General features: G+C 37.1%; 1 long non-coding RNA gene across 1 annotated transcript in view; it reads right to left on the minus strand.

The window, feature by feature from the left end:
- The window catches only part of LOC140325503 (uncharacterized), a 71,800-nt gene that overhangs the window by 16,986 nt on the left and 30,671 nt on the right, over positions 1-24,143 (minus strand). Inside the window, exon 3 of the long non-coding RNA XR_011919687.1 lies at positions 13,536-13,624. This is a non-coding gene — a long non-coding RNA (uncharacterized lncRNA). The remainder of the gene's footprint in view (positions 1-13,535; positions 13,625-24,143) is intronic.

Raw genomic sequence — 24,143 nt, forward strand, 5'->3', positions numbered from 1 at the left:
TTCTTACATTGATAGTCAATAGAAGGAACCCTCCCTATATAGATGGTCATTGGGAAGACTGCCCTACTTAAATCTTACTTATCAGAGAGGCAAAAAGGGGGACCTTGAGGGGACTGGGCTTCTATGGTTCACATGTAATAATATTTAGCAGTTTGCAGTAGATGGGTATCTTGTGCTTGGTTAGAGGCTAAAGTGAAGGCATTGTCCTATGATGCCACCCTTTCATGAGCCTGTAGGTGCCCTCTTTTAGCTCTGCACTCTGCAAGTGAGAAACTCTGGTTGAGAAAGTATGGTGAATGTATTTATTGTGTAGACACTCATGCCAAAGAAAACCCTATAAATCAATGGAGGAACTCTGGTTGAGAAAGGCTGGTGTACAAACTAAAGATGTACAACGTCATACTCACGAAACCCCTGTCAATCTCGTAAGGAACTCTGATTGATTAAGGCTGGTGTGCAGACTCATCCATAACTGGTGAAAAAAGGTCCCACCCTTCCACATTATTACAAAACACAACCAAAAAAGCCTTTGAGTGACACTTAAAGTTTATAAAATAAAACAAATAAAATGTAATGCAGACCAAAAACAAAATCTTATTTCCAACACTCTCAGAGTCGACACAAATGTTTGATTTATTATCCTTATCTTTTCTTCTTTTGATGAAGCTGCTAAATAATTAGCTTAACAGAACCACAGAAACATTTTTTACATTTCCTCATTTAGTCTTTGTGCCTCGTCTGTTGAGTTTTTTTTTTTCCTTCCCTCTATTAGGATGGACACATGAAATGCATAAACATTCCAAGGATTAAAAACTAATGCACAACAGATGGGAAGCTGGTTACAAGCAGAACTACCCAATCAAGCTTTCAAAACACTAAACAAAAATAGGTCATTCTCGGAATCAGTGGCAAACAAGAACAAGATTCATTTTAACCTCCTTTCAGCTGAAAGTGTTGCTTTGTTTTGTCCTTTTTTATTGTTTTTTCTTTTTAAAATGTATTTTTAACCACTTTAGTAACAGACCTTTTTGTTATTTGCAGATAAAGACGTTTATTTAAACATACAACATGTGTTGTTTTATGGCAAAATTTTACCTGTGTTTTCAATGTTGGAAGGGATTATTTTTTAGGGATAACGAAGACTTAAGGAAAAAAAATTGTTGCATTTTATAGAAGAGATGGGTTTCTTTCATACCTGTGGCAGAAAACTGCATGGTTTGCTGCACCCAGGAGCATAGCAAAATGCTGATGTGCGCTTAGGAACAGCAAACTGCACTGCAGGCAATGGAGGGATGGGGGACTACATGGAATTTGTCCCTTTATGCAACCACACTGCAATCTGCCACAGCTACATGCAAAAAAATAGTTACTGAGCACTCCTATTCAAGTGAATGAAAGCCTGAGAGCCCATAGAAGAATACTGCAGTTCACATTGGCTTCGAAATGGCGTAGCATCCAGCTAATGATCATTCTTGAGTCATCGTCCTCTGCTAGTTATAATTCAGCATCTCAGGTCTCTTCTGCACACATCTGCCCAATCAGGAAATCTTAAGTAGACTATCCGACCTTTAACATATCCATAATCAATAGGGTTTCTTCCATTTGTACATGCACTAGATCTGACAATTAGAATGCTGACTCAGCCATTGTCAGCTGTGTGTTCTGACTTCAATCTGTGGACGTACCACTCTAGCATCTGTCCTTGGCTGGCTGGAACCCTTGGTGACTCAGTGGGTCCACGACTGGCCCTAACTTTGTCACATAGAAAGCCAGGTTGAAAAAAAGTCACATGTCTATCCGTTTCAAGCAAAACGAATATGAGTAAATCAAAAAACAAGTGCTACAATATTTTCTAACAGATCCTTTATGATCTCACCAAAAAAAAATGCTGAGCTCAACCTTCAACAATGTTTGTGAAAACAAAGTACCATTAGTATTATGCTAACTAGCTACACCAAGAATTCCCAATTATCACAGACCCAACAGTAACAACAATTTAATACATAGGATTCATAATAAATTTATACTACAAATTGGTGGCAGGACGCTAACCCCAACATTTGCGCCATGCAAAAACCCCATAGCTCCCCATAGGTGCCCGCAGGAAAGAATAAATACCTTTAGGAGTCCATGGTAATGGTATACATTAGGGATATAAAGAGCAAAAGCCCATCAGCCTGAGGATTTTTTTGTTTGTTTTTTGGCTTTTCATTTGTTTTCCTTGACATGTCTACAAAACAGAGCATGTTTTAGTTAATTGCAAATAATCATTTGCCATTGAAGTATTGCACATAACTATAAAAATTATTATATTAATTAAGCTATTTGGTGCTATTTGAAGAAATAATTAGTTTAAGATGTAAACTTCTTTCATCCCCAGGTTCCTATTTGTAAGCATGCAGTCATTATTTTTAATGGAGAAAAATGCATCACTGAGACAAACATCATGCTGTGTATCTAAGGATCTCAAGAGCAGCTTAATGCATTTGAAGCTCACATTTTGTTCTTCGGTCTATAATATATTTATAAGTCTTTGGATGAGACCTGGTACACTCTTAAAAGGTTTGATTCCCCTGGAATGCTCAGTAGGTGGGTTCTTTTTCCTTTAATCACAAATTATCACCTGCACAGTTGTACAAATATATCTTTAATGAGCCTTTAAAATAATGTTTTTGCTTTCATAAATATAAAATAAAAAATTTGTTGGTGATGTTTTTATTTTAAACTACTTTCTTGGTAGGGTAGAAATTATAACTAGAGAAAATTTCTATCGTAGGGAGTCATGTAATTAAATTTACTTTGAAGTGGTGCTGAGCAGATAACACACAACATAAAACAAATCTCAACTAGCTGAGAAAGATGCTAGGATTGAACACATTGAAAAATAGGATAAAGTACTAATTAAAAGGATATAGATAATTGGCTAAGCATGGTGACTAGAGCTGAGCAAAACTGGGAGTTTTCATTGCCTGGACTTTGCGTAAAGTTTGGCAAAAGGCTTGGAGTCAACAGTCAATAGAGAAGGCAAAATTAATAGGAATTAAACTTTCTCTTAATAAATACCATTGTATAAAATTGGATATGTTATATGCTGTCCTTTAACAAGAATACTTTCAAGTGGTCACCATACATCAAAACCGTATGCCACATCCCAAAGAAAAAAAAAAGTTCTAACAACAATACAAGCAGGACATTTAAGGCCTATAACTATATATCAAAATGCCAGCAATAAACAAGAAAACATCTATGAAAGGAAAAAATTGTAATGATATGGCCTCAAATAGTTTGGAACTAGATTCAAGATGATGGCAAAATGTCACAAGACACAAAGCCTATTTTCCTGGGTGGTCAGCTGGTGGGTGATACCTGATACAAGTTTTTGACTTTTTTACATTTTCTATACATAATATTTTCCAGATGTTAAAAAATTATTATATGTCTTTATGAACAAAGCTAGAGTACAACATGACATTAGACTCACTCTGCTGTTATGTTGTCATGGTTTGGTAGCACAGTGATGGGCAGTCAATAAAATTACCAAGCAGAGTCACTCAACTCACGATGATTCTTCAGGTTCCACCACCCACCTGGGACTTACAGGGGAATGCTGTCATCATATGGTGCAGGTCTGCAGAAGTTTGAGGTAGAAATAGGGTGAACAGAGTGAAGGACACCTGAAAAAGGTATACCAGAGAACTGTTATACAGCAAACAGGAGCAAACTGATCTCTCTTTTTAACAAATTCTCAAAGAGCTAAACCCAAGAAAAGATGTAGCTGGATACCTGTTGAATGGTTTCAGAGGCTGTCCAGGTGCTCACATAGCCTAAAAAATTACCTAGAATGTCACACATAAATAGGAAGTGACATTAAGTGACACACATAAATAGGAAGTGACATTAAGTGACACACATAAATAGGAAGTGACATTAAGTGACACACATAAATAGGAAGGACATTCATGCATACAAATGTTCAATTTGAAAAAATTACAGCAAAGTCAAACTAAATAATATATTCGTGAAAATTTTAGTTTTGGCAAAATGTTTTTAGTGAAATTAAATTACTAGTTTTGCAAGCAAGTCCCCAACATTTTTCAGGAAAATGTTTTTTCTAGCCGTATATTGAGGCCACCTAGAAAGAAATAATTACCAATATGGCCCTGGTCCAGTTCAGCACTCCCCAGATGCCAATACCCCGCATCCAACTCTGCACCCTTCACCTAAAGCAAGCCCCCACTCAACCTTGGCAAACTAGTTGCGTCATCCCAGAATACAATTGCCTCACATGTGCGCAAAGGACGGCATCTCGCAAAAGACTGACGGAGAACCACGATGCAAGACGGGACACAATGGGAAGTCAGACAGTCCAGGTCAGAAACCAGATGTTTCACAGATGATGCATTACATAAAGGTCCAACAGAGTCCAGGAAACAGTCAGGGGTCATTCATGGTAATTAGTCCTTCAAACAAGGTATCCAAGGGTAAAAAGTAAAATGGTGGGATCACAGGCAAAGGCTGGTCCAGGCAGCAAGCAATTAAAGGATCATAAATCAGGCAAATTAAAAAGCAAGATAAATTTGGCAAAAATAAAATAAGTAATTTTCAGTCATCCCTATGTAATCCCTTATCTAATTATTGTTACCAAGGTGTGGTCAACTGGTCATTCTTTGGCATTAGACTGTCGTGCACTTTATTCTCCTAGGTTTGGCCCCTATTTCCTCTTAATGTGACACGTCTGATATAAATACCAAGATAAAAAGCTGACATGCTGCTACAGATGTCAAAAATCATTTACCAAGAACACAGCCAATATTCTATCTACACCAAATTATCTAGGAAAGGCAAACCTAAATACTCGAATCTGGAGAGCCCGGTCTAAATCCTTAAATCAATTCTCATTTGACCTTTAGAAACTCTTTTATCTGTCAGTGCCCCAGGCATCAAAAATGAGATTGCAATCCCGATGTGTAGATGAATCAGCATGTACGTATCAATGTTCTTCTCCCGCACGTCTCTAAAGTTAAAGAAAAAAATAAAAAGCATGAATGTAATTAATTCTGTATGAAGTTTTGCGTGGGGATGACACTCACACAGTTCCCTATCGAAACTTATGCTTTCATGTTGTGTATATTGACTTTGGCACGTAAAGAAAATATATTGTTGGCGCTTTGTGACCAAAATTAAAATATGAGTTGTTGAAATGATAAAATGATATTTAGCTTGGATTAATATTTTTTGTTGGCCTCTGAGAAATGTGTAAATCTGGTTTGCTCATAAAGAACAATTTTGGTGTCCTCCCCCTCTCTAGATAGAAGGATATATTATATTTATATACAATATTTCATATTTTAAGGATAACTTAACCAAGCAATCATAAGTAATATATTGCAATTTATTACTAGTTAGATGTAATGGCTGCATCAGTATTCATTTCTGGAGCTAAGAACATTTACATTCTCCTGAACTGAAAGCACAGTCATGCTATGTTCCTCCTATAAATGGCTTTTACCCCCAACCCTCCATGTAATTTATTTATGTAGTCCAGCTTGGGTAACAGCCATTACCCCTTAGTTTATTAAACAATGGTGTTTTCCCATCCTCTAAGGGAAATAGACGTTTATTATGTATAATATATGCATCAAAGCAACACATACACCAATTATTTGGATTTACAGTATAATGACATTGATATGTATCAATATGGATTAGTTTATGCTTGGTACTTTCACAATACCTGTCGGTTCCCACAGCCCTCCCCACTAAACCATCCTGCAGTGTCTTGTACATGTCTGAAAAGAGTCCAGTGGCCCTTCATGGGGTGCCCTGGTGAGGGCCTGATGTCACTTAGACTCCGCGCCTTGGGTTTTCCCCCGCTACCTGCCTGTGGAGACGCTAACAGGTACACAGGTTTTGTTATATGTGTCGCCTTCCTCTGAAGAAGCCAATTCTGCGAAACGCATCAGAGACTCATTTTTATGTTGCTCTAATGGATGATATGTAGAAGATAGGAGCAAAAGGATGGACAATTTTTGCCAGTTATAGTTTAAAACTACTTTTGCTACCACTACTTCTCTCTGATCCTAACACAGAGCTCAAAACAACTGCCACTACTACACCACAATATCCCTCCATTAGGATTTTAATCTATTTATCATCCTCTAAAAAAATCCCTGAAGAAGCCACAAAGTGAAACGCGTCGTGTAAAAGAGTTGACCGTTGTAAATTCTACACAATTTATTTGAGCTGTGTGAGGTCTAGCAATAGTACAAATGTTACTTTCTGTATGTGTTTGGTAACTTTCAGAAGTAAAAACCTTTTTTTTGTTTGCAAAAAATCTCCTTTTACCTTTATCCTGTACATGTTGTAACGTTTATTTGGGGCTGGCATCTGATATTTAGTTCAAACTTTATTGGAGAATCTGAGTTTTATGAATCCCTTTCTTCAAACCTAATAGATGATATATTTCCTAGCATGTGAACAACATATTTGATAAATGTATAAAATAATTCTGATTCTTTCCTAATTAAATCTGTTTCTTGTTGCCAAAAAAAAAAAAACGTTTTTCCTGGATTTTGGTCCCATTCGCAATATCAGTTCAAACTCATATATTCAACTTGTCTCATGTCCTGTGCACGTGCTAGAGCCATTAAAACGCATTTATTTCAGCTCAAACTCAGGTGAGGGTGATATTTATTTCTTTGATATACATTTACTTTAATACAGTAAAATACTTAGGTATGAAAAGCAAAGACACCTCTAATTGTCAGGCTCATCAACAACACATCATTTGGTGCTCTGTGGCTGGCTGTGGATATTATAATGAGAAGAACATTTCCAAAGCAGCTGTATGGGCAGTGTAATGGGATCTTAATTGCTGAAACAATTATACCTGATGAAAGGAAACATTTTTTGATAGGGGTATAAATGATACGCACCTTTTTTAATTCATTGCCGTAGTGTTTAATACAAGGAAAAAATAATCTATTCTAAGCAAAGCATTGGCAACCTACGCCTTGCATTAAACTGTTGTGTTAAGCTATGTATTTAAAAAGACCTGGTCAGCTTGCTCAGTCTAGGTAAAGGTTTGTTTAAGGCTGACACAACCCATGAACCACCTTATAATCACCTACATGGCGATATTTATTGCTTCTGTAGCAGCCACTGAGAAATACCAGTTGCTGCCAGGTATATAGGCACTAGTGAGTTTGTAGACCTAGCGGCCTATACTCGAGTACCATCAAATAACAGATGGGGTAACATCAGCCTTCCATCCAAGCTTTGATAGCTTTGAGCAATGATTCATGCAGAGATGAATAAGGGTTAGCAGCCCACGGGAACACATGACATCTTTTAAATACTTACATACAAGCTGATCCTTCTGGAAATTAATAGAATAACCAAGTGACCAGCCTGGCCCCGTCCAGTACCAAAAAAATCCACTGCCTCCATTTTTTTTTTTGAGCAACAGTCAGCCATAGCTAAAACATCCAACTTTTCCGCAACAGTAGTGGTGCAATATTATAAAATAATCACTGGCCAATGAAGTGATACTTGCTTTGCAAATCAACCTCGATGCCTTGGACAGCTGGTCCTTGAGATGGGATATATTTTAAGGTGCCCATCCAAGAGTCAAAGGCATTCCCTGCCAGTGGGCTTCCGTGCAGAATTGACTTGGTCTCCCGACCATCATTACAATTTGGTTGTTATGGGGGTTTGCAGTTGGATGAAGAGGGTTCAGGGCCTTTCTGCACAAATTGCACCTTCCTATGTCTGCCTTGTTCACTCAATACGTTGTATGAGATTCAGGCGTGGGGACAGGTAAGTCTTGGACAGGAAGTATGATATTGGCAGGAATAAAAGGTGAAAATAAAAGTTATATTAGAGGGAAATGAATGCAGCAGCCAATCCATGGGCTCGTAGACTACAATATATTTGATTTTTGGATTTAATTGTTCTCTTGAATCTTAACTAACAAAATATATTATTTTACAAAAAATACATAATTTAAACAAATTGCAAGAATGGTCATGCATAATTCTATTCAAGGCATAACAATCTATTTGACAAGAATGGTAATAAATGACCCCGACACAGTCATTTTAGTATGAACAAAATGCATCAATAGACAAGACAAAGTTCTATCCCTAGTAGAATCTGTGTACACCATGTGAATGCAAATCACTAACGCGCTTTGAGAAACAAGAACAGTAATTGAAACAACCTTATTATTTGAAACGGAAATGCGTGGGATCTTAATAACAATTTCATTGCATATTTTAATTCACCCTTCTTTCTATCGATACATTCATTTTGAAGTAAAGCATTTGAGTAATGCTTACCAAATTTGCCTATGGTGCTTCTGTTGTAAAAGCTAAACCATTCAAATCTATATCTGGAAACTATAACATCTTTTAAAACAAATTAACTTATGTAGTAGCAGTTAATCCTGGGTGTCAAGCTATGCTGCCTTTTTTTTTGCTAAGCAATTTAAAAGATAATTTCCCTCTGGACTCAACCGCATTTAAATATGCTGTTCAAATGGCTGGTGAGTCTACTCCTGAATGAGAAATGCCACGCAGTACTGTTAAAATAATTTACTAGGAAATACAAAGCAAAGACTATTTGTTTCATATTTTTTCAAATACTTTAGGGTTGGTATGTGATTAGGAAAATTCCCTTTAACACAAATGCATTAGTGTTATTGTGTACCTATGATAATAGTTTGGAAGTTAAGTTATTCTTCGTGATCCATGCTGGAACTCTACTGCAACTTGGAAATTGATAATGATGACAATGGGGTTGCTTCACCAAAGGAGTTTAAGCTTTTCATTAGCAAAGCAAAATGTCATTCTGCAAGGGATAATTCCCTTAGCTTAATGAACAAGGTAAAGCTATGCTGATTTTAGCTATCCATTCATGTACAAGGCAAAAAGTAGAGGCATCTCTTTGTGCTCCATGGCCACTTGATTATTTTTATTACACACGGAAGTATTTTGAATTAGGAACATCTCCAATCCTAAGTTATTTGTCTGGGTCATTTCATGGCTGTATTTATTATTTATCCCAAGAACCACAGGAAGCTACAATGAGTTTGTATAATATACTTATTAAAGGGTTGCTCCTGAAGAAGCTATATTGTGAAACGCATAGAGAAACCTACAAATATACAACCAGTAATAAATACAATAAATATATATTTGGGAATTCAGTGTCTTTATCAAGTAGACATTTTAAAGCAGAAAGAAATGTTGGTGGGTGGTGAACATCTCCATACCAATTATTACCTGTGCAGTTGCCTGTCAGCGATAACAGGTCCAGGACTTGTCATCACCTCATGCATGGAAGATGCCATTTTTCATTTTGTGTCTCTTTTGTCAAATAGTGCTACCTCCTGGTGTTTTTTTTTCAGTTTAGGTCCTCTTTAAGTTTTGGTTGAAGGCTGTGTCTATCTTTACTCTGTATGTAACATTGTAAGTGCCAAATATGTATAAATTGTTTTTAGGATGTATATTTACTCTTAGAGGGCTCCATTTATAAGGCAAGGAATCTGATATTCCCTAAAACATTCCCTGGTGGAGAATTGATTACTATCACTGAAACACATAGACCTGAAAGTTTCTCCACCAGGGAATGTTTGAGGGAATGTCAGATTGCCTTCTTTATAAATAGAATCCATAGAGTCATGGTGAACACTGAATGTGAGCTAGGTCTTGACTGATATCACAAATGTTCTTTTGGAGAACACAGCACAAAGCCTGATTGTGCACAAAGCCAGACCTATGAATAAATTGTTTGACCAGTTTGATATAGGTGTCACGGTGCCGCAGGGCAGGATAGTGGACCCTCCGTGTCACCAGCACAGTTGGCACTGACTAGCGCAGGGCGCAGAGTCCAAGCAGCTGCCGGTCTTCACCAGAGTCTTTAGAGGTGAGGATGTTACGCTGCGGGCAACTGCCAGGTTGTGGCCCCCATGCACGCAGAGGCAGGTGACTGCTGAGAGACAAGAATCAGGCGAGATGCAAGAACATCAGACAGAATCGAGATCAAACAAGCCAGAGGTCAGGGCAGACGGCAAGCAGGAGTAGTCAAGGTCAAGCCGGAGTCAGTACACAAACAAGCAGAAACAGGAGACACAAACTGGAACGAACCTGGGAGCGAGCCAAAGGAACTCGTTCAGGCAACTTCCAGTTCTCAGTCACTTTGTTTTATCGGGTGGGTGAAGTGGGTGAGTTGGTGCAGGCAGCAGGGGAGCGCAAGGTGGGCGACACTGAAGGGGGCACAGATCCACTGGTCCTGTGGAGATCTGTGACATTAGAGAGCCGTAGTGAACAAATAATTAGAAATCCGAAAGTGAGCTAGATTTTAGCTGAAATCGAAAGTGTTCTTTTTGGAGAACTTGCACAAAGCCAGCTCCATTAAAATATTATTTCACAAGATTGTTATAGAGGAACCTATGGAGTGAGGAAATAATTAGGAAGCTGAATATGAGATATGGGAGTTGACGTCATAAATGTTCTTTGGGGAATGGGTACCATATTCCACATTCATACTTTAAAATCTTGTCTTTCCAGGACGGGGGTGGGGGGAGAGCTGTTTCACCATCACAATGGTGCCAATGCAAAATGAATGCCTATGGTTTTGGGTGTGGGATTTCCAACAAACTCATACTGAATAGACTTGTTTTTTTTTCCAAATACTTTTTTAATAAACAAAAGAATGGTCCCTCCCCGTCTTTCTCTACCGATCCAACTGAATAGGAAACCCAGAGTCTACTGGGATCAATGGGATAAAGGGATCAAGGGCTCTGCGGAAGTAAAGGTAAGTGTCACTTTAGGCTAAGCAAAAACAGCATGTAATAATAATACCAACAATATATTTAATAATAAATTATATAATAATTAATATATAATTAATAAATTATATAAAAACAGTATGATTACCATTCATAAGTATTTTTAAAAGTGAAAATAAAAGTTAATAATATTAATAATAGTAATAAACATATTATAAAAATTAAAAGAAGAGAAGAAAAACATTCATAATTCTACCTCTCATTTTATTGTAACATTTATTATACCTAACGCAACTTTTTTTTATTTTACATGAACATCACATTTATATTTGTCAATGTCATTTATTTTTTTATTTTTTGATGCAAAGTACGCAATCAGTATGTGAAATGGATATAATACGACTTAAGCCTACTCTCTTTGTACACAATGCATCTTAACAAAAAAAAATGTAGGGGTTGTTACAAAGATTTTCAATAACATTTTTTTCTTTTGCAGGAGTTAACGTGCCATCATATAAATCCCTTGGGGAAGCAAGATAGCTGAAAGCAACTACAAATTTGAAGTTTTAGTTTAAAAGCTATAAAACTCAAGATTTTAATAACAGATTGTGCAAATTGCTCCATAAATCATGCAGGAATTGAGTCACACAGTAGTTCACAAAATAAAGAGAGTTTATAAAAAAAATACACATACACATGAAATCTAACAATCGCAACACAGGTGGAATATAAATTGGATGACTTTTATAGATCTCAGTATAAATGTATCCCATGTGAAAAGTCAAATATCCAGTTATTAAGGTTGCCTGATCCTGCCCTAAAACAGAATAGCATACCAATCCAAAAATAAAGCGTTTACCCACAATTCAGGAATTTGAGGGACTATGCACCAGTCCTGCCTGTATGATCATGTGGTCAATTGCTGCATCAAAAACATTTGGTTTCTTCGCCTGACATAATAACAAAAGAAATTCTATCTATGGTCTGCCTACAGTATTACCTGTTATATACCTCTTAGCTCCGCTTTTGATGTCCAAAGCAAAGACTGGATCAACCAGAGCAATATTTGTTACATGAAAATGCTGCTGATACACTACAAGTTCTGTCTATTACATAACGAGACGGACATAATGGGTCTGATTTATTAAAGCTCTCCAAAGCTGGAGAGGATACACTTTCATCAGTGAAGCTGGGTGATCCAGCAAACCTGAAAAGGATCTGGTCCAGGATTCCAAACATTTGCTAGCAAGTAGCAAATGACTTTGAAGAAATCTATTCCAAGTTTGCAGGATTACCCAGCTTCACTGATAAAAGTGTAACCTCTCCTGCCTTGCTTTATTAAATCAAGTTTAATAACTCATTTTAATTTTTTTAAATGACAAGTCTAGTTCTACACCCCTTCAATATTCTCTCTTTTCACAATTAAGCACCAATGTCATCTTGTTTTCCACTGGTGAAAGTCGTGGAGCAGATCAGCTTCTATCATCTGATTCTAAATCTGATTTTTTTTCCTTACTGCATCCATTGATTTAAAGCGTGTTCCTTAAATCGCCGATTTAAAATTTTTAGGAAAGAGAAAAAAGTTGCCAAACCTGGTGAATATGGAGGATGTTCCAGCGTAGTAATGTGTTTGTCTCTCAGCTTTGTGTTTCTTATAATAATGTTGGGTCACTGTTGTGTCTTCTGGAACCCATTCTGCCAAAATGACGCCTTCATGTCACAAAACACGATGACATGGCTGTGAATTTGGATTCTTGGCGATGAAGATGTTTCCAGTGACTGTGGTTTGGTTTCAGGATCATACTGGAAGATCCCGGCACCAAGTGATGACTTTTTGAAAAAGTTTTGACTCCACCTCTTGCGGCACTCTTTATGTTCTAGTGTGACATTTTACTACAAAATTTCAAATTGCTGCGTTGCTCAACTTTTAAACTACTCATGATTTCAGCACATGACGGGAAACACAGCGGCATTAAACAATGACTGTCAACAGACTAAATGGCAGAGAGTGCCGGCGTTTGTTGTGTGTGTTTGGAGAAGTTTAAACTTTCATGACAAGTGCTCATATTCAGTTGTCACTGCTTTATTTAGGAAATAGAAACATTTGGGCGGCACGGTGGCTCAGGCTTTAGTACTCTGGCCTTTGCGGTGCTAGGTCCCAGGTTCGATCCCCAGCCAGGACATTATCTGCATGGAGTCTGCAGGTTCTCCCCATATCTGTGTGGGTTTCCTCCCACATCCCAAAAACATGCAGTTAGGTTAATTGGCTTCTCCCTAACAATTGACCTTAGACTACATTAATCACATATGGCTATGGTAGGGACATTAGATTGTGAGCTCCTTTGAGGGACAGTTAGTGACATGACTATGTACAGCGCTGTGTAATATGATGGTGCTATATAAATACTGTGTAATAATAATAGAGAGATAGTCTCCTTATTTCATAAACAGACCTTGTACATCACCCTGCAGGGCAATATGGTCTGACTTGTCCATGGTTTCTTCTTAGTGGTATACCTACCCTTGATTTTTCCAGTGCCCCAAATACTAAAAGCATCATTTTCTGGCTAAACTGGCTTTTTCATTGCTTTCCCACAATACCTTGGATTGCTGTACATTATAATGCATATGTTCTGTGAAGTACAATGGAATACCTATTTATGTACTTTGAATTGGATTTACATTTTATTTCTACATTTTTATGACATATGTTCCTAAAAAATGTTATTAAGATTATACTTACCATATGCATGAGTACATCACTGTAAATTGCAGTCATATCTAAACGTGATGTTTTCATTAATGTTCCAATTAATAATGTATCTTCCTCATCTTCTCGATTGTAAAAAAAAAAGGCAAAGCAAACTATTATTCATAGATTGATCATACTCAGTATTATTATTAAAGCGCATTGTAGGAAAATCAATAGATAAAAATTCATCAACATAATGAATAAATAAACAACCTGAAATATATTCAGGTTCAAATAAGCAGGATCACTATGTTATTACATATAAAAAATGACTTTAATGAATTATAGAAAATGCAACATCCCTCTCCTCAGTATTGGTTTTAGCAACAGAACTTTTCAGAAATAAAACAGATTATTAGTTTTAAACATTTGTGCAGAGTAGCACTTAAAGTGTAATTTTAATACTGTGTCACATTCTGTTCTGTAAAGCTAGACGATAAAATAATAACATTTGTAAATAGTTTTCATTACTTGCTATGATTTGTTAATACTGTACAGTCTGTACAGTCATTGTCACTTGGTGGAACAAATCCACCCCCTTCTATAATGTGTACAGATTTCTTGTCGTCTATGCATCTGGTCACTTGGAGTGTGGCCCATTGGGTTTAGGGCATTTTGCAGCATTACAGGAGTCATACATTGCCTGGTCAAAAAAAGGTGTAGATCATGTGGGGACAGTGTTATGATATGGGGGGCTGTGACGGCAGTGTTATGATCTGAGGTGCCTATGGGGGCAGTTGTATGATCTGGAGTGCCTGTGTAGCAGTGTTATGATCTGGAGTGCCTGGGGGGTATTGGTATGATCTGGGGTGCTTGTGAAAGCAGTCCTATGATCTGGGGTGCCTGGGGGGGCAGTGTTATAATCTTGGGTGCCTGTGGAGGCAGTGTTATGATCTGGAGTGCCTGTTGTGGCAGTGCTATGATCTGCGGGGCCTATGGGAGCATTGGTATGATCTGGGATGCTTGTGAGGCAGTGCTATGATCTAGGGTGCCTGTGGGGGGCATTGTTATGATCTGCGGTGCCTATGGGGGCATTGGTATGATCTGGGGTGCTTGTGAAAGCAGTCCTATAATCTGGGGTGCCTGTGCAGGCAGTGTTATGATCTGGGGTGCCTGTAGAGGCAGTGTTATTATCTGGGGTGCCTGTAGAGGCTATGTTATGATCTGGGGTGCCTGTGGAGGCACTGTTATGATCTGGGGTGCCTGTAGAGGCTGTGTTAAGATCTGGGGTGCCTGTAGAGACAGTGTTATGATCCAGGGTGCCTGTGGAGGCAGTGTTATGATCTGTAGTTGCTTCGGTTGGCCAGGTCTAGCGATGATACATGCCCAAAAATGAGGTCAGTTGACTACCTGAATATATTGAATGACCAGGTTTTTTCATTAATAGGTTTTCTCCTTCCCTGATAGCACAGGAATAACCCACGATGACAATGCCAAGATTCACTGGGCTCAAAGTGTGAAAGAGTAGTTCAGGGAATACAAAACATCATATTCACATATAAGTCAACCACCACAAATCGTAACCCCATTGAGAATCTTTGGGATGAGCTGGAGGAGACTTTATGCCATGGTCCAATTCTCCCATCATCAATACAAGAACTTGGCAACTAATAAATGCAACTCTGGATGGGAATGTAGATGGCATTGCATAAGCTCATGAAAACAACTCCCCCATGAATGTGTGCCATAATTAGGGAAATAATAGAATTTATGACCTTGTTTTTTAACAGACAGTGTATTTTAGAGATAAGTTATTATTATTATTATTATTATTATTAATAAACAGGATTTATATAGAGCCAACATTTAATAGGGGGTGCAAATGACAGACTAGTACTAGTAGACAGTGATACAGGAGGACAGGACCCTGCCCCGAAGAGCACACAGTTTACAGAAATCTACATTTATTGTATAGGGTGAACCTGTTCTGGTTCAGAAAAGTACACTGATGGGTAAAAAATTATGAAAACTTGATAATTCCCCCTACTGTATATGGGTTTGCTGGATATCCCATTCCCAGATCAATAATATAGGATTGGACCCCTTATGCCTTCACCAGCCTTTGTTCTTCTTGGAAGGCTTGGTACCTTTGTTTGATTGTTGGTGAAAATTTGTGCCCAATCCAAGCTAATGCAAGCCACGAATAGCAGAGGTCAGGTGGTGATGTTGGTCAAGAAGACCAATTTTTATTAGGGCTCAGACAAGGGCTGTGAGCAACCTACTTGAGTTCCTCCATGACATATTGGTGAAACCATGTATGGCACAGTCATGCCAGAACATCAAGGGCCTTCTTTGAACTGTTGTCACAAGACTGTAAGCTAAATTTCCAAAAATATTTTTGTATGCTGTAGTAATAATACTACAACCTGCTGGTACCATTCAAATTTAACATTATAAATGGCCATCTGCAGAGATTTAATTTTAGAGTGGATTACATAGTTCACCTTAAATGTCTTCCCAAACAATTTATCAAGTACCAACAGGGCTGAATAGAAGGCAACATATGTGCATTATGTGGTAAAGTCATACAGACGTTCCTCTATCTCTCTTGTCTAAGGTTCCTCAGCCTTTGTTATAAATATTTAAAATTGCATAGGGATAGATAGAGAATAAGAAAGAACATTAATAGGGCTTTGGGGCAGGTTACATATTGAAGAAAGTTTATTGGATTCTCAAAATTTGCAATTCAAAACAAAGATCCACTATCTTAAGATACAGATTTGAGGACAGACTCGTAAGGTTTGTATAAATGGTGAATGGAAATCATTAGTTCAATAGATGTCCATTAGTTCTGACGCGTTTCGCCAGAGAAGCATCTTCAGGGTCAAAATAACCAATATATATAACTGCATACCCCCATACAAATGAACACCCATAACAAGGATAGTATATGTTTTTTTTTTTATTTGACACTCTAACTATTGTTATTCATGCCCCTGTCCTCAAATCTGTATCCTTAAGAAAGTGGATCTCTGTTTAGAATAGCAAATGATGTGAATCTAATATATGTTCTTTATTATGTAACTTGCCACAAAGCCCTATTCTTTTTCTATCTTATTCTCTATCTATCTCTTTGCAATTTTGAAAACATAAGTACAATATTAATTCCTTGCACTTCTTGGATCTTAGGTTCTTAGATTATACATAGTACTTCCACTTCTCTCTAAATCCAAATGAACCAATCACCATTCACACAAAAAGCTTTTACATTTACCCTAAATATTTCACATTAACATAAACTTCAGATTATCTACTGCCCAGTGTAAACATAAAATATTTTTTGTGCTTCCTGTAGATTCAATTAAGACATAAAGGTCACCTTTAAATGTTGCATATGCAAAGCAGCAAAGCTTATCACAAATTGCATTATTGATGTTAATCGGTTTAAGAATGTTTTCATTTTATGCAAATTTTGTGCTTGAGCAATCTTAATTTTTAGCATAGCACTTTACAGAATAGACTATCTTGACAGTCATCTTACCGAACTCTTAACATCTAATAGTAAGAAATTATTAAATCTAAAAAGAAAAAAAAGAACATTCACAATGAACTTAATATTCACAGCTCATTACACAGTGTAATAATAGCCTGATCGTATTTGTAATCCTCTTCATAAACAGCAGAATATTTTACAGAGTTATGCATATTCAATGAGATTCAAACAGTTTTGTATTTGAAAAGTGGAAAAAAGTTTCAAGGTTTCCTGTGCGGCAAATATATAAATATAATAAATATATAATATATAATATATATATTACATAAAATAAGGGGATAAAAAAGAAACGACTGCATTAATTTCTGTTCCACGTTATCATGATCAAGGCTGGTATGCTTAATTTGTGTTGCACTTTTGTACATTTTTCTTTTACATTCCTGCAAAAAATTTTTGAACTTTGGTGCAGTTTTCAGACACACCCCTGCTGAGTAAGATCTAAACCTTTACAATCAACAGACAACATGAGCTGCACTGATTGGCCAGCGCTAGCTCTGACTCAGCAGGGGCGTGTCTGACAACAGCAGTGAGACTCACAGGGCCTGATTTATTAAAGTTCCCCAAGGCTGGAGAGAATATACTTTTATCAGTGAACCTGGGTGACCCAGCAATCCTGGAATGGATCTGATCCTATATTGAAAACATTTGCTAACAAATAGCAAATGACTTTTAATAAATATATTTCAGGTTTTCTGGATAACCCATCTTAATTGTAGAAAGTGTATCCTCTCCATCCTTGAAGAGCTTTAATAAATCAGGCCCATAGAGTCCAGTGGTTTGTTTCTGCAGCTAGTCTCCACTACAATAAATTAGCAGGAGAACTTTTTCCAATTACAAATAGAATGCTCATACACTTTTAAAACCTTGAATTAGAAAAAAATATATAATTTTTTAAATTGACTTAAAAATACATAGCTTGTTCTAAATGATGTCAGCTTTGTGCTGAAGGTAGGGCAGACAGACAGGGCAGGAAAGGTAGTCACCAGCTTCCTCTTCATACATGAAACAGTAACAACACTCACATTAAAAATATTTAATGAAAAGGTCTATGCAATATACTGTTGTTTCTTCTCTAAATCCAAGCTTAGAACTTCCAGGTCTCCAGGTGATTATTGTTGCTGTTTTGTGTATGGTGAGGACACTGTTGACCTCCCTTCCTTCCTCTAATGCCTGATCTATAGGCCAATGAAAATGTTTGCTAGATACAAACCCTTTAAGTAGCATAATTCTTTTTTGTGATAATGTTTTACCATCACACATTCTCCTGAAGAAGCAGAGAAGGGAACTGCGAAACGTGTTCAGAATATAAACTATTACATATTTACATATCACAAGCTGATGCATATCTATGTTTTTTGTTTTCTTTTGGAATGCAATATGTTTTATACATATTAAGAATTAATTTGTGGTGCTTAGAAAGTTTAAAACTCTCACAAACAATAAAAATTTGGATTTTGATGTTTTTAAATATTATTGGGATTTGCATGTTCTCCCGGTGTTCAGATGGGTTACGGAGCACTCCAGTTTCCTCCACACTTCCAAAAATATGCATTTAGGTTAATTGGTTCCCAAGAAATTGATAGGTGCTGAAAATAGGTAGCACAAGCAAATCACGGGTGCCAGGTGGTGGTGCAATATAAATTTGTCTGACATTATTAATAAAAAAAAAACTAAAAAATAGAAACAAAAAAATAAAAAAGCAATAAAAATAAAACAGACTTTTTCTCGTAACTACATCTCCGGAGACCTCATCTGATCCAATGCTGTCTTGGATTCCTTCTTCACTCCGGCAAGGAAGTGTGGGTGCAACCATCTACTTCTGTCTTCTTTCTTGTTTTGCCTTAATTGCCTAATTCCATACTGTGCATGCACAATATTGGGTGACATATCCTGCTGTAACTAAAAAAAAAAAAAGAGCAGCGATTTCACTGCATGTTGGAAGTCAGAACTTTTCCTTCAATAAAATGCCCAAAGCCTCTGTGCTTCTATTCAGTCTTTACTGCCGTGGCATTAAAAACTGAAGCAAGGGAGGTTCCCTTTTTATTAAAAAAAAAATAGACAACAAAACAAGCTAATTTTTTTCTTTATATAAGATTTCCCCTATATCTACACTTTAAAGTTACTTTAGAGTTAAACATTTTGGTGATAGCTTTGCTTAAGGAGTCATCAGCTTTGTCTTGTATAGAAGGAGATCAAAGTAAATAAATCCATAGGGATAGAGAGAGGTGGGGGATATGCAGATTACTGTAGTTCAGCAGCCAGGGTTGACTACAGTGCTTGGAATTTCAGTACAACCCTATGGTGTTCTCACCCAACTGGAAGCTAGAAGTTCATTGGATGGCAATGGTTTCAGGGGATACAACAAAATGTTCATATATTGCTATTTATTTTTTTCAATGTCACGTAAAACATTTGCTAACTGAGAATACATCTCAAGTTTCGGTATAATGTTTATTCCAACAAAAAGGAAGTGGTAAAATAACATAAAAAATAGAAAAGAGTTCAGGTTCATAAAAAATACAAAGGGAATTTTAAAACAGGCAGAAACTGCCCAAAGGGCACTCGTATCTATCGAACATATCCTCATAAAATTAGACCAGCACCACTAAAAATACATTTTATTTATTTCTCCAGCCAAAATAACTTTGTCAAAGAAAAGCTAGTTCAGGAAATATATAGCTTTTGTTTCCTTTAATTTCTTCCTGGTTGAAGTTGGAAGCAATAGAAAATATGAAATATCTATAGCAGTTTTAGGATTCGCTTGTCTTTGCTCGGATTAAATTACTAAACCGGATTTTGAGTTATATATCTTTCATACTGTGATATGAATAGCCCGTAAAAATAAAACTAAAACAAACAGAGGAAAAGCATATGGAAGTTTTAGTTCCCAACACCAATCTAAATGTCAGGCTTTGTAGTTTGGAGATATAAATGAGAAGCTTTATGTTTTGACATCTGTGGAATGGGTACTATTAAACAGCAAATGAAGATTCGCAGGTAATATATGCAAATTTTCTACAACAATAAATTTTACTATAACACTTTGTAACAAAAAGGTACTTACTACCCAAGATCACACATCCGATGCGTCATAACAATAAATTGGCTTTTTAGTGTAATGCCAATATGCCTATTTATGAGCCTATTCATTTCAACCTTCTATTGTTGTAGAATCGCAGGCATCGATGAGTGTTCCGATGTGATAATTCATGTGTTAGATTTTGGGTGGCAGAGAGATCATGGCTTTATTAAATATTATGGGTTACATGCAGCGTTTTTTATCCTAGCAGTTGGTAATATATCAGTAATATATACGGTTATAGCACACATAAACCCGTCACCAAGTGGTAAGAAAAGACTTGCAAAGTCCCTTTTGCCAAAAAAAAAAATTTCCTGGTATCTGGTTTTCTTGTGTAATGTAGTGCCAAACTCTGTACGCAGCACTCCCATGAATCTAGCTGGCGACAATGTAACTCATGGGCGTGTCACATCATCAGAGGCTATCCAATGGCCAAAAAGCATTGTCCGGACTCGGAGGACCATTGTCGAGGAATGAAGTGGTGACCAGTTCCCGGACCTCTTATGGCTGCAGGGTGCATCATTATACCTGCCGAATACAGGTAGTCCCCGAGCTAAGGACATACGGACGACTCCTAGATACGAACGGGGGATTCCCTGCTTGCTCGTGTGCAGGACGGAGACTGCATGGGGCGGTTTGCATGAATTGCAGAAGTAATCTTTTGCTAAACACACCTGAGGTTGTTGCTGATCCTAAGAGCTGAGCTGATCTGCAACATCTTCTAATGCCTTAATGACCAAGACAAACTATGCAGTTGTTTCTTTTTTGCATATCAAGGCACAGGTTGCTCCAGACAAAAATAAATGTCTAGGCTCCATAAAATTCTTTTTGGCATTTATTTTTAATATAATTACCTATTTTTGTTCTAAATTGTTGATTGAGACCTCTAAGAAAAAAAGATCAGAAAATGGAACTGTTCTTCGAAACTTGAGAACGTTTTATTTCCATGCTTAAACCCAGCACAAGACAACAACTTCAGAAAAGCTTTAAACATAGCACATGGTCCCTGTAAAAGGTCTTGGGTGATGTTCCCCCTATATCCTTATAATTCATGATTCTCCTCTTGTTCACTTTTTGGACATCAGTGTTTGATCTCCTCTCCCGGTTCCGCCACCAGTCAAGGACTCCCTTATTTTTCTTGCTATATTGAACAGAGGATAATCACTTCTTAGGACTTTTCTAATTTTCTCCCATAATTTCCCTGAGTATCATTATTTAGGATATTTTTTGGTCCAGATTGGATTATTTGATGCTTATGTAAATAATTCTTTATCATGTCTGTTGTGTTACTACTGATTTTTTTTCTGAATCACGAAAAATACATAAAAAAAAACAACTAGGACATTTTTGATGAATGTATTGATTAAACATTGATAAGGAATGTCCTTTTGTTCCAGTCGACGGGCCCCTTTCCAACATGCTCCTTCATTCCAGTTGTATTTAAATTCATCACTAACATTCACCAGTTAATAGGTTCACTCCCAGGTATATATTATAAAAACAGGGCTTTGCAGGGAAGCACTCCCATTGGCTGCTGGTGGTTAACTCCAAACTATATTGGATGTTCTGGTCAAACAATGGATGGCGGTGATCCAGGTAAATGACTGATATCATGGAGATATTGATCATTTACCTAGCACCAATTAAATGGTTTATGGCAGGTTTCCTTCTGTACAACACACCATCATTGCATTATATCTGATAACTACAATAGATAAAACGATTGATACTGCTAGAAATTATATGAGTATGCAACTTTATGTAGGAATATTTTACAACACCTCCCTGCATGTTATGGGGATGGGGATAGAGTACAATCCCCGGGTTACATACAAGATAGGGACTGTAGGTTTGTTCTTACGTTGACTTTGTATGTAAGTCGGAACAGATACATTATTTTAAAAAATGCAATTAGGACAGATGTTTGTCTCAAAATAATATTAGGTAGTGTGGTGTAAGCTACTGTAAAAAAAAATCCTTACTGTGAGTTATTCACAAACAAAGCAAAAATAAAAATACTTTATGGAGCCTAGATATTTATTAACATCTGGAGCAAGCTGTGCTTTGATATGCAAAAAGAAACAACTGCAGAGTTTGTCTTGGTCATTAAAGAGTTACAAGAGGCTGCAGAAGCCTTCTGAATTCCTGTTTGATGTGCTCTACATTGATGACCCCAGGCATGCGGCATCATACGGTGCTCCTGGCATGGACAATATGGACATTGCCTATTTATATACCTTACAGGAAAAAGAGAGGCCCGCAGCAATAAAAGAATAGGCATATGACCTGAGTGAAGGAGAAAAGAAAATAGCTCGGGCATGCTTGAGTATTAGTTAGAGGTTAAAGAGGAGTGTAGCATGAGAAGGGTTTAAGGGTTGGATCGGAAGTGGGAGGATGTTTTTAGGAAGGAAACATTTCCCACCAATCCCTATAATGGGTGCCGGGGGTGGTGTGGATTGGTTTAGGCGGTTGGGGTCTTGGAAGGCAAGGGTCTTGTTTTGATAAAAAATGTTAAAAATTTTGGTCAGGGGGATTCCAGTAGGTTGGGTCCCCCCGTAAATAAGTTGTAGGTATTGGCCCTTGAGGTGGTGCTAGGTGGCTTGGGGCCAGTGTGGTGATGTTCAAGGAAAGGAAATCCTGTTGTGGTACCAACCTTGCTTACCGACACTTGCAGCCTGGTTGTTTAGGTTTAAAACAGGGAGGCTTTATACAAGATAGGGGTTACTGTTGATTATTGTTATTTTATGTATGTTGGTTTTTTATGAAGCTTGAAATTAATTGTTATTTACATGTCAGTTATTTAATATGCTGTTTAAAAACATCTGTTTGCCAGCTATTTTAGGTAGCAATGTGTATGTTTTTAGGGGTGCGGAGGGGTGGTTGTCAAGTAGTTGAGAGGGGGTGGTTTGTGGTAAAGGGGGGATTAGTGATAGGTCTGGGCTACCCTGGTCATGTATTATCCATATCTAAAGCCTAACTCCAGGCAAATGGGTCCATGCAGGGATAGCATGCATATATAAGTGAAGTGGTATACCTGTCATGAGATTTGGAGCCCTAACGTTTTGCTTTGCCACACCGGATAACCCTGTCTGGTAAGGGAACGGATATGTTTCTTATTTGTTGACTTACAAGTCTCCTTCTGACCCCCAATCTGAAACTGGACAGTGAAAGGAAAAGTAGCAGAATAATGATCTAATCTCCTTCAATCAGAAAAGGTGATTGATTGATTGATTGATTGATTGGCTCCTTATGCTACTTCTACTTCTGCTGCTGAACAGTAAAATCAGATTTCTATACTGTCTGAATAAAAAAGAAAACACAAGAAACTATCGATGAATACAGAACTGAATTATACGTGGCTGTATTGCAGCCTAATGTAATCATATTTGATATAAATATGGTTTTTAACCAATCACAACTGATAAAGAAGAATGTCTATGTAATATATCTTACATGATTGCTGTATAACAAGATAACAGGTTAACATAAATGGCATGATTACTAAAAGACTCTGCAATGAATTTTAAACAGAAGAATAACAAGGAAGAAATGTACACATCAGACACAGTAAGTGCGGAATTACTCTCTGTGTCCCCAATGGAGTGATTCACCTTATTATTGGTCACCATTGTTACCCAGACCAAATATGCAAACCTCACAAATGTTCCTAATTTTATAGGATTGTCACTCTTTTAGATCCAAGTCATTCTTTTTGAATGGATATATACACAATATAAACACGCAATAGATTTATACACCATATATATATATATATATATATATATTTCAATATAAACCAGTCGGAATATAAACCAATGTTTATATATGTTTTTATATTGTTGGCCAGAAATAGATGGTGGTGTTTTGTCTTTTGTCTGAAAGCGCTTGTTACACCTTCTACTTGAGGACACAGTGACCTGAAGATAAACTGACCTGCCTTTAAGGATTTTTAAAGAAAAAAAATTATGAAAAGGTTTATACTCAAGTATATATCAGTTCAACTACTTAAATGTGTTATTTTGCACTA

Source organism: Pyxicephalus adspersus, chromosome 3, assembly GCF_032062135.1.
Source record: "Pyxicephalus adspersus chromosome 3, UCB_Pads_2.0, whole genome shotgun sequence".
Lineage (NCBI taxonomy): Eukaryota > Metazoa > Chordata > Amphibia > Anura > Pyxicephalidae > Pyxicephalus > Pyxicephalus adspersus.